This window comes from Octopus bimaculoides, chromosome 14, assembly GCF_001194135.2.
Source record: "Octopus bimaculoides isolate UCB-OBI-ISO-001 chromosome 14, ASM119413v2, whole genome shotgun sequence".
NCBI lineage: Eukaryota > Metazoa > Mollusca > Cephalopoda > Octopoda > Octopodidae > Octopus > Octopus bimaculoides.
The window spans coordinates 41,878,435-41,889,356 of record NC_068994.1 but is presented as its reverse complement, the minus strand read 5'-3'; the positions used below and the strand labels follow the sequence as shown (position 1 = coordinate 41,889,356).

The 10,922-nt window shown below is 35.7% G+C and overlaps 1 protein-coding gene across 4 annotated transcripts in view; it reads left to right on the top strand.

Annotated features, from left to right (window-relative positions):
- LOC106874176 (protocadherin-11 X-linked) overlaps positions 1 to 10,922 on the top strand; it is a 105,502-nt gene that overhangs the window by 45,404 nt on the left and 49,176 nt on the right. The window contains exon 1 of one of the 4 annotated variants that reach the window (XM_052973123.1): positions 4,369 to 4,590. The exons of the other annotated variants lie outside the window; for them this stretch is intronic. The gene's annotated coding sequence lies outside the window, so the exon portion shown is untranslated. Of the gene's footprint in view, positions 1 to 4,368; positions 4,591 to 10,922 lie in introns of those variants that run through there. 4 annotated transcript variants of the gene reach the window in all.

Below are 10,922 nucleotides of genomic sequence, written 5' to 3'. Positions count from 1 at the left end.
TATATATATATATATATATATATATATATATATATGTATGTGTATATATATGTATATGTATATATATATATATGTATGTGCATGTATATATATACATATATATGCATGCGCACACACACACACATTTATAATGATGGATTCTCTTTTTGTGAATGACAAATGAGGGTCCAGTAAAATAAAGTAGTAATCATGTTCTAAAATGTGTCTCTTGAGGGCCTGCTAATGCCTTGAAACCCTTTTGGCAAATGGAACAAGTAAAAGATTCAGTTTACTCGAGTGTTTGTGGATCCTTTGTTATATGTTTTCTTGAGTGGACAGCAAGGCCTGCTTTGCTTCATGTCACGAAACCTCAGTGACAAGTAAGGTGTCCACTTAGAAGAGGAGCATTAGTGAAACTTGAAGAAATTTTTAATATTCTTATTGCTATTTATATACCTAACTTTAGATACCTAACTTCATAGATATTTATAAAACTGTTTCATGGTGTGAAAAATTTAAAGGACAGTCGGTCAGTTGAGTTATTGGAACATCAGAGAGGATGCTTCACAGTATTTGTCCTGAGTCACTTCAATTTTAGATCAAACCCCACCAAGGTCAACTTTATCTCTCCTGGGTCAATGAGAATATAATCGCCATTTCTCCCTCTGCTCACCTGGATTTCGGAACTTGCACCTTTGTTAGAAATGAATATGATAACAATTTTGATAATGTCTTCAATTTTGTTCTATGATAACAATGATGATGATGATAATGATAATGATAATGATAATGATGATGAGGACAATGAATATGAGGATGATGATGAATATGATGATAACAATGACGATGAAGATGACGATGAAGACAATGATGGTGACAGTGAGGACAACATGATGATAATGGCAATGATGCTGATAGTGCTGGTGAGATGATGATGATGATGATGATGATGATGATGATGATGATGATGATAATGATGACAATGATGGTGATGATAATAAGGACTGCAATGATAAATGGGGGACTGTGATATGGATGACGATGATAAATGGTGACGGCAACGAGTTGAAGGAGGAGGAGGTGAAGGAGGAGAGGGAGGAGGAAGTAAAAGAAGAGCATAGTGACAACAAGGATGATGATGAGGAGGACAAAAAGGAAGTGGCTTAAAAATCATGACAATGATAAATCATGAAAATTCAATCATCCATACATCTGACTCCTGCTCCATTCCATCCTGCATTGATGATATCATTGTTGATTCTTTAACCACCATAATCTCCATCATCACCAATTCTATAATGTAAAATACTTACTGATGTCTCTCCCCATGATTGTAATATATTTGTCATCAATCTGTGCTATCACTGGTAGTTTTATTTTTATATTGTTAAGCTGATGAAACTTATAAAATACATATTTCTTTCCATTGAGTAATCCCTGGCCAACCGCAGAGGTACGTATTCAATATAAAAAACAACAAAATAATTGTGTTAAATAATAAATGGCTGTATAAATAAATAAAGGAAAGCAAATCATTTGAAACACATTAATTATGAAATCTCTCTGTTTACTGGCTTTGGAATCAATACATACAGCAGAACATAATACCAACTGTTTTGAACAAACACTGTGGCTTGTAAAGTGGCTCTTTTTATTATAACCCAAGGTTTACCACTGACCTGTGAGGGAATTTAACGTACAAAATGTGAATATGGAAAAGAGGACATTAAAACAGTGGCACGGCTAGACTGTGTGCTGTTCAGGAAAGTTCCTGAACCTTCCCCATGCTGCTGCCCCCATTCACTGACCTTATATAGGCTTATACAGCAGACCCAAAAATGTGGCCTCCACAAAAGCATTAACCAGGGTGTGTCACCTCTGTTGCCTTGCATCTACAGCATTAAAATGATGATGATGATGATGAAGGTGGTGCTGGTGCTGGTGCTGGTGAATAATGATAATAAAAATTATAATGATTTCAGATTTTGGCACAAAGCCAGCAGTTTCAAGGAAGGGAGCAAGTCGATTCCATCGGCCACAATACTCAACTGGCACTTATTTCATCAATCTTGTAAGAATGAAAGGCAAAGCTGACCTCAGCAGAATTTGAACTCAGAACGTAAAGACAGATGAAATAACACTAAGCATTTTGCCTGGCATGCTAACTATTCTACCAGCTTGCTGCCTAATTAGTAATAATAATGATAATAATAATCCTTTGTACTATAGGCACAAGGCCTAGATTTTGTGGAGAGGAGGGACAGTTAGTCACATCAACCCCAATATTTAATTCATTGACCCTGAAAGGATGAACGGCAAAGTTGACCTCAGCAGAATTTGAACTTAGAATATAGCGGCAGACGAAATACTGCTAAAAATTTCACCTGGTGTGCTAACGATTCTGCCAGCTCACCACCTTATTAATAATAATAATGATAATAATTATTTCTTCTCTAGGCACAAGGCCTTGAAAATTTTGAGGGAAGAAGGATAGTCGATTACATCGACCCCAGTACGTGACTGGTACTTATTTCATTTACCTCAAAAGGGTGAAAGGCAAAGTTGACCTCAGTGGAATTTGAACTCAGACCATAGCTGCAGACGAAATACCACTATGCTTTTCACCTGGTATGCTAATGATTCTGCCAGCTCACTACTTTATTAATAATCTTTTCTTCTCTGGGCACAAGGCCTGAACATTTTGAAGAGGGGGCCACTTAATTAGACCAACTCCAGTATGGAACTGGTACTTAATCTACTGATCCCAAAAGGATGAAAGGCAAAGTTGACCTGTAGCAGCAGAAGAAATAACGCTAAGCATTTCACCTGGTGTGCTAATGATTCTGCCAGCTTGCTGCCTTATCAATAATAATAATGATAGTAATAATAATAATAATATTCATTGTTACTTTATCACATTTCAAACCAGTCATATGCTACTATTATATGGTCAAAGAAATCATTTTAGGAGATTATATAACTGTAGTAATATAATAACATGAACATTCTAACAGCATTAAATCTATAACTTATTAATATTGAAATTTTATTTTACCTACTGTCATCACTTGAAATTAATGAATATATAAATTTATCAAATTCAATTATTTATAATTGGGCTGTAATTAAGAATTTTATGAGAAACTTTTCATTTATTTTCTTGGCAAGTTACAGCTATTTTGTTTGCTCTAAATAGTCTTGTATTTCGGTAACATTGTATGCAGTAATGTAATAAATACCAAGAATATTGATTATATATGATGTATTAGAATCTGAAACTAAAACTATAGCAGACCTCTCCTGTTAATTCTATAATGTAACCAAGTGCAACTAAAGTATATAGTCACAGAAATTTGATTCCTAAATTGATGATAAAAACATAATAAGGTATGTCTCTCAGTTTGCAAGCTAAATTCTCAAGTTAAACCATTCATATAAAATGCCGAATTTTTGACTGACATTTAATTCATCTAAACAAAACTAATGTTACCTTCGTTTCTTTAAGATACAAACTTATAACAAAACTTAATAAATAACAAATATATTTCAGAAAGATTCTTATCATTCATCATTATCATCTTTGTCTTTATCTTTATCTTCATTTAACGTGTCTTTTTCCATGCTGGACTGTCTGACAGGAACTGACCAGCCAGAAGACTGTATTGAACTCCAATGTCTACTTTGGCATGTTTCTACACTTGGATGCCCTTTTGAATGCCAACCCTTTTACAGCATGTACTTGGTGCTCTTTTCATGGCATCAGCACATGTTACCATATACTTGCAGGACAGGACCCCTTAACTGAATGGGGTATAGTATTGAAGGAGGTGAAAGTATGTTAAAAGGATAGGAACAGGTCTCTTGCTAAAGAGGTAAACGCAAGACCTTCCCAGCAGGAAAGCAGAAGAGAGAGAGACACACCTTCAAGGTATAAGCTGAATATAAGAAAGAGAACAGGTATAGAGGACTTGAAGGGGTAGGTAAGTGCACTAGAAGGGAAATAGTGTGAAAGATGATTAGAGATAAGGGATTGAGGTAGACCCATTGATTATCAGTTTGGGGGTGTAGAGTGAAGTGAAGGAAATAGAGGTAAGTCAAGGTGGAAGAGGTGATAAGTGACAGTAGTAGGGATTCAATGGGAAGTGCAGGGAATAAATGGCATTATTTACAGCACCTTAACCCTTTTGTTACCAACCCGGCTGAAACCGGTTCTGGCTCTGAGTACAAATGTCTTGTCTTCATAAGTTTTGAATTAAATTCTTTGTTATATTTAAAGTAATTGAAAGAAACACAGAGCATCTTAAAATAAATACAGTAATGAAAAGGTTAAAGTGGCAAGCTGGAAAAACTGTTAGTAATATGCTTAGTGGCATTTTGTCTGTCCTTACATTCTCAATTCAAATTCCACCGAGTTCAACTTTGCTTTTCGTACTTTCAGGGTTTACAAAATAAATACCAGTTGAAAACCGGGGTTGTTGTAATCAACTTATCCCTCCTCTGAAATTGCTGGCCTTGTGCCAAAATTTGAAGCCATTATTTACAACACCCGAGTGAATAGTACTGCAGTAAGAAGATTGGTGGATGGACAGGTGTTAAAAGATAAATTGTTGGGTAAGTCTTGGTGGGACATGATTTTTACTGAGATGGACAGGTCTTCTCAAGTATGAGATAGCTTTTCATTAACTGAAATATTTAGAAATATGGTGGAGAGACTGGGAAGACTGACATTATATGAATCATGAATGTCAATATGTGGGAAGGGAATAGTTATCTACAAGACCAATACCTTATAGATACAATCTCCATCAAAGATCAAAATGTCAAGCAAAGTTTAATATAGAATAGAACTGGATGTCAATAAATAGAAAGACTTCAGACATTGAGCTGGCAGAATTGTTAGCATGCCAAGATGGCGAGCTGGCAGAAACGTTAGCATGCCGGGAAAAATGCCTAGCGGTATTTTGTCTGTCTTTATGTTCTGAGTTCAAATTCTGCCGAGGTTGACTTTGCCTATTGGGGTCGATAAATTAAATACTAGTTGCATACTGGGGTTGATCTAATCGACTGGTCCCCTCCCCAAAAATTTCGGGCCTTGTGCCTGGAGTAGAAAAGAATTGCTAGCATGCCAGGCAAATTCCTTAGCAGCAATTCAACCATCTTAACATTCTGGGTTCAAATTCCTCTGAGGTCAACTTTGCCTTTCATTCTTTTGGTGTCTAGAAAATAAGTACTAATTGAGTACTGGGGTCAATATAATCGACTTATCCCCTGCACAAATTTGTGCCAAAATCTTAAACCAATAAGTAGGACTCTTGCCCCACCAAAAAGATGTTTCATAGTAATTCAGTTGTACTTCACTGTATATAAGTACTAAATAAGTAAACAATTTGTTTGTTTGTCCCACGTACCATTGTCAGAGCCTATGTGTAGTTGCTTGCCCTCGATGATAAAGCAGCCAAATTCCCTTAAATCACTCTTTACTATCTTCAATAACAGCAAAAAAAAAAAAAAGAATAATAATAAATGTTTTAAGTATATGAATTCCGATATCTTTAGAGATATCACTTCCACTGGAGTCAACAACCAACATATTATTCATCTATGTGTAACAAGGAAAAGTTTAGTAATTAACTCTGTCTGTTTATGATGCGGACTCTCCTGCCAAAGATGATGTATGAGTGTTCAGCCTTTTTGCTGAAGGGCCTGCACAAATGATTTGTTTATAGTTATCAAATGTATGTGTTTGTACATTCGTTCACTCCCTCCGTCAAATCAACTTTGCCTGAACAGGTGCACAGTATACCACACGTCAGGTGTTAAAGTGATTGCTGAGAAATGTGAGATGAAGTATTTTGCTCAAGAACACTACGTACCACCCGGTCTAGGAATTGAACCCATAATCTCATGATTGTGAGTACAACATCCTAACCACTAGGCCATGCATCTGTTTATAATATGTAAGATCATAGTTAAAGTGTAGGAAAATAAACAGAATTTTGTAAAGGTAATTAATTCATCTCGTTGGACTTACAACTGATTTGATTTCAACAGTTTATGTAAACTATTGCAGGTGTATTAGAAATATAATATTTCTAAATCTCTCAGAGAGATTTAAGCAGTAGTGGAGCGATAAAGTTGTAGTATATTGTCACATTAAGTTGACAATATACTACAACTTTATTGCAGGTGTATAATTTAATTGATATATAGAGCTGGTGTGTAATAACAATGAATTATTATGTTTATATCTGCAAAGAATCATAATTAGAAATTCTTGATACTTGTATAACACAGCTGTCAAGGTAAATTAGAAATTTTTTCAAGTGAGCTGTTGCTAAAATATTGTGTTGAGTCAAAAGTTTTGCAATACTTTGGAAACTTATTGGCTTTATTTGTCAAGTTACAATAAAAGCAGCCTAGCATTCAAAGTAGAGGCCTGTCTGAAATCACACTGTCTGAAGACATTATTTTACAAGTTCTTTAATATGCTGATACCAGTTCTTGTCCTTCAAAGTAAAGAATTCCTTCGCTGAAGCTTTCACCTCCTCTTGTGGGATGAAGTGTTGTGAGCGCAGGAAATGAGCTATGGATTAGAACAAGTAATAAACCGAGGGAGCTAGGTGTGGACTGTATACTGGGTGTGGCATCAGTTTGATTCCTTCAAATCCCTGGAGTTTATTCTGGGTCATTTGAGCTTGCTTTCATTAACCAATGTTGGGTCTTCTTGCCACAAAATGGCATACATCTCTTCCAGCTGTTTGGAGTATAGGTTAACATTGATGGTTCGACCACCTAGAATGAACTTGCAGTTAATTATCCCCTCATAATTCCACCAGATGCAGAGCATCACCTTGTGTTCAATGGTGACAGATTCCAGAAGCTGGCCCTTGCATAACCACTACTTATACACATTCGAATTGTAGAAGAATATCTTCCTCTGATTATTACCTGTTCCAATCTATGGCTTGCTTCCTGTATTTGTGACACTTCATCAACCAACAGGAGGTGGAAGCTTCGGGGTAAGTGCTAATGGTTGTTTTGGCATTAGGAAGGGCATCCAGTCATAGAAACTATGCCAAATCAGACTGGAACCTTGGTGCAGCTCCCCAGCTTATCAGTTTTCAACCAAACTGTCCAACTCATGCCAGCATGGAAAACAGACGTTAAATGATGATGAGGAGGAGGAGGAGGATGACGATAATTTTAAGGCCTGAGATTTAGGGAAATGGGCTTGTTAGTTGTTTAAACTGACCTCTGTGCTTGTACTTATTTTTATACACTCCTGAAGAGATGAAAGATGAAGTTGACTTTGGTGAAATTCAGATTCAGAACATAAAGAATCAGAAATGAAGGGGCGAAATAATTTGTCGAATGCTATAAAATCTAATGGACATTGCAAGAACAGTGAACAGTGTGAAGTTTTACATAAAATGGGACAAGGTGGGGAAACGAAAATAATGATGGTAATAGTAACTAGTGTTTCTGATTTAGGCATAAGGCCAGCAGTTTTAGGGGTGGTATATAAATCAACAGCATTGACCCTAAGACTTGACTGGTACTTTATTTATTGAAGAATGAAAGACAAAATCGATTTCAGTGAGATTTTAAACCTTGAACGTAAATAGTGTGAAAAAATGCTACAAGACATATTGTCTGTTGCCCCTACAATTCTGATTTTTTATTGACTCTTAAAAAAAATATAATTCCTGCTAATTTAGGCAAGGAGCCTCAAATTTTTGTGGGGAGGGTAAAACCAGCTACATTCACCCCAGTGCACAACTGGTTTTCATTTTATCAATCCTGAAAGAATGAAAGGCAAAGTTGATCTCTGTTGCATTTTAATTTAAAACATAAAGAGACCGAGTCACTATGCATTTCGTCCAAAGCAGTAACAATGCTGCCAGCTTAACACCATTTAAGATAATCCTTTGTACTATAGGCACAAGAGCTGCATTTTTGAGGGAGAGGAACTTGTCAATTACATTAACCTCAGTGCTTAACTTGTACTTCATAAATCCTAAAAGGATGAAAGGCAAAGCTGACCTCAGTGCAATTTGAACTCAGAATATAAAGCTGGACAAGACGCCACTGAGTATTTTGTCAAGCATGCTAATGATTCTGCCAGCTCACAGCCCTTTAAAGTAATAATAAGGGAAAAACAAGAAGGAGATGGAAGAAGATAATGTTAATAAACAGGTTTATCAACACCCAGACAATTGTCATCATCACTAACAACAACAGCAACAGCAACAGCATTACCTCAACTACAACAACTTCCACTACTTCCTATACTCTTACCATCACCATCTGCAACAACAACAACAACAACAAGTACATTCTGTCCCCTTACTATCTGCTATAATCACACCATTTTCACTCCTCTATTAGCATAACACTTTAAATATTAGGATGTGATTGTAGCCATAAAGTCTTTATTTCAATTACATATGCTCTGCTAGACATGTTGATACCTTTCATTTACTTGGTTGCTTTCGTGACAGCCAGGGTACAGTAAATTGTTATTATGACCCATGAAAAAACAATGACAAATAGTTCTCACCTGCTCTACTATGTTTCATAATTTAACACCTGAATATAGAAAATATATATGGGAAAGCAAATTATTCATATGATATTATCTCATGTGCGTGTCGTGTGCTTGGGTGCATGTGTACGAGGATGCTTGCATGAGACTATGTCTGTGTGTGTGTGAGTATATCACACATGCGTGTGTATCATGCATGCATTCTAGTGTTTATGCATGCAGAAAATCTAAGTTGGGTGTAAGCGAACTTGTGACTCCATCAATAGTTTAACTTTTTCTCTCACTCTCTTTCTCTGTCCATACACATGCACACACACACATACTCACACACACAGACACACACACATGCTTGATCATATATGTATATATACATATACATATATATATATATATATATATACATATATATACATACATATATATACATGTATGTATAACTATATACATATATACATATATGTATTTATGTACATACATATGTTTATGTCTATGCATGCTTGTGTATGTGTGTATATATGTATATATTTATATGTGTGTATATATATATATATATATATATATATATTGGTATGTCTAAAACTTTGTGTTCAACATATTTTTTATCAATGAAACATAACAAAAAATAAATAACCAAATAAAGTAAAAAAAAAAGACAAAATTAATAAACAGTAAAAACAAATTCTGCATTGTATTAAAAAATAATGTTCCCGCTATGACTCAGCCACACTATTGTCATGCAGATGTGCAAATTTGTGCAACAACTGTTAAGATTTAAATGTTTGATCACTATTAATTTTTCTTTGTTCTCTGTCTCTATTAAGCTTCAATACATTTGGTTGTCCTATGAACCTTTACCTTGTATTAAAGTGCAAAAAAACACACCTATTCATGCACATACAAACATGCACACATGCGGGCACACACACACAACACACACACACACAAACGCACACACACACAAACGCACACACACTCACTCACATTCATATGATGCACTGACAAAAAATTCAGGTTACAACATACATGTGAACTTAGATCAATATATAAATAAATATACTTGGTTTGGGGGTTTGGACTATTGAAAATGTTGCAAGACAACGAAAATTTTGGGGAAAAATAAATGAGTAAATGAGTGGAAACTTTACTGGTGAGTGTGTTAAATAATAAGGCAGTAAAACAGAATGACTCTCCGCAGACACAACTAAATAAATAAATAAAAAATATTTATATATACACACACACACACGGTGCAGTGAATGAGCTGTCGTCTAAATTACGCAAAAATGAAAATAATACCAACATATCATTTTAACAGATATATTTACCAAGATTACATGAAAATATCTTGAAATACTAAGGAGTAAATTTATTCAGTAAAATTGACATTAGCTTCAACCACGGCCTCTGGATAACTTTGGAATTTTCTGCAACTCTTCTGAATGGTCTCCTTGTTTAAGTTGGTGTATGCTGCCATAATCTGTGTCTTCAGTTCATCTTTGGTGTTACAAAGAGCTTTCTTGGTCTCTCGCTCAACTGCTCCCCACACATAATAAGCAAGGGGGTTGCAGTCTGGGGAGTTAGGTGGCCAGATGTTAGGGGCGATGTGGTTGCAGAAATTGTCTGACAGCCATGACTGAGGGGTCTCCTGCTTATGTGGCGAGGTGCAGAGTCCTGTTGCCAGACACAAGGTCTTCCAGCAGCCACCTTCTTGACTCAGGGCAGCACTTCCTCCTCCAGGCACTTGATGTAGGCCTCCGTGTTGAGTCTGAGGGCGTGTGAGAAGATGAATAGAGGTATAAAGTCGCCATCGCTAGTGATCACTCCAAACATCATGATGTTGACTGGATGTTTGATTTTTATTACTCTCAGTACATGTCCTCAGATTGTACTTTGATTGACCTGAGGCTATAGGGAAGGCACTTGCCCAAGGTGCCATGCAGTGGGGCTGAACCTGGGACCATGTAGTTGAGAAGCACACTTCTTACCACACTTCCATTTGTAAACAAGAATATGTCTTTTACCTTTTTAGGAAACTATTTGGTTTAGGAAAACCAATCATATCATTAGCTTCCTCTTCAGTTTATAAATATGTATATATGTATGTATGTATGTATGTATGTATGTATGTATGTATGTGTGTGTGTATGTATGTATGTATGTATGTATGTACGTATGTACATATGTATGTATGTATGTATGTATGTATGTATGTATGAAGTATATATGTATATATGTATATATGTATGTATGTATGTATGTATGTATGTATGTGTGTATGAATGAAAAAACTGTAGAAAAGAAGAAGCTGTTGATATATGAAAATTTTGAAACAAAATTTGATTCTGATGACTCTCTTGCACAGATTTTGAACTTGGAATTAATAAAATAAGATTTCCAG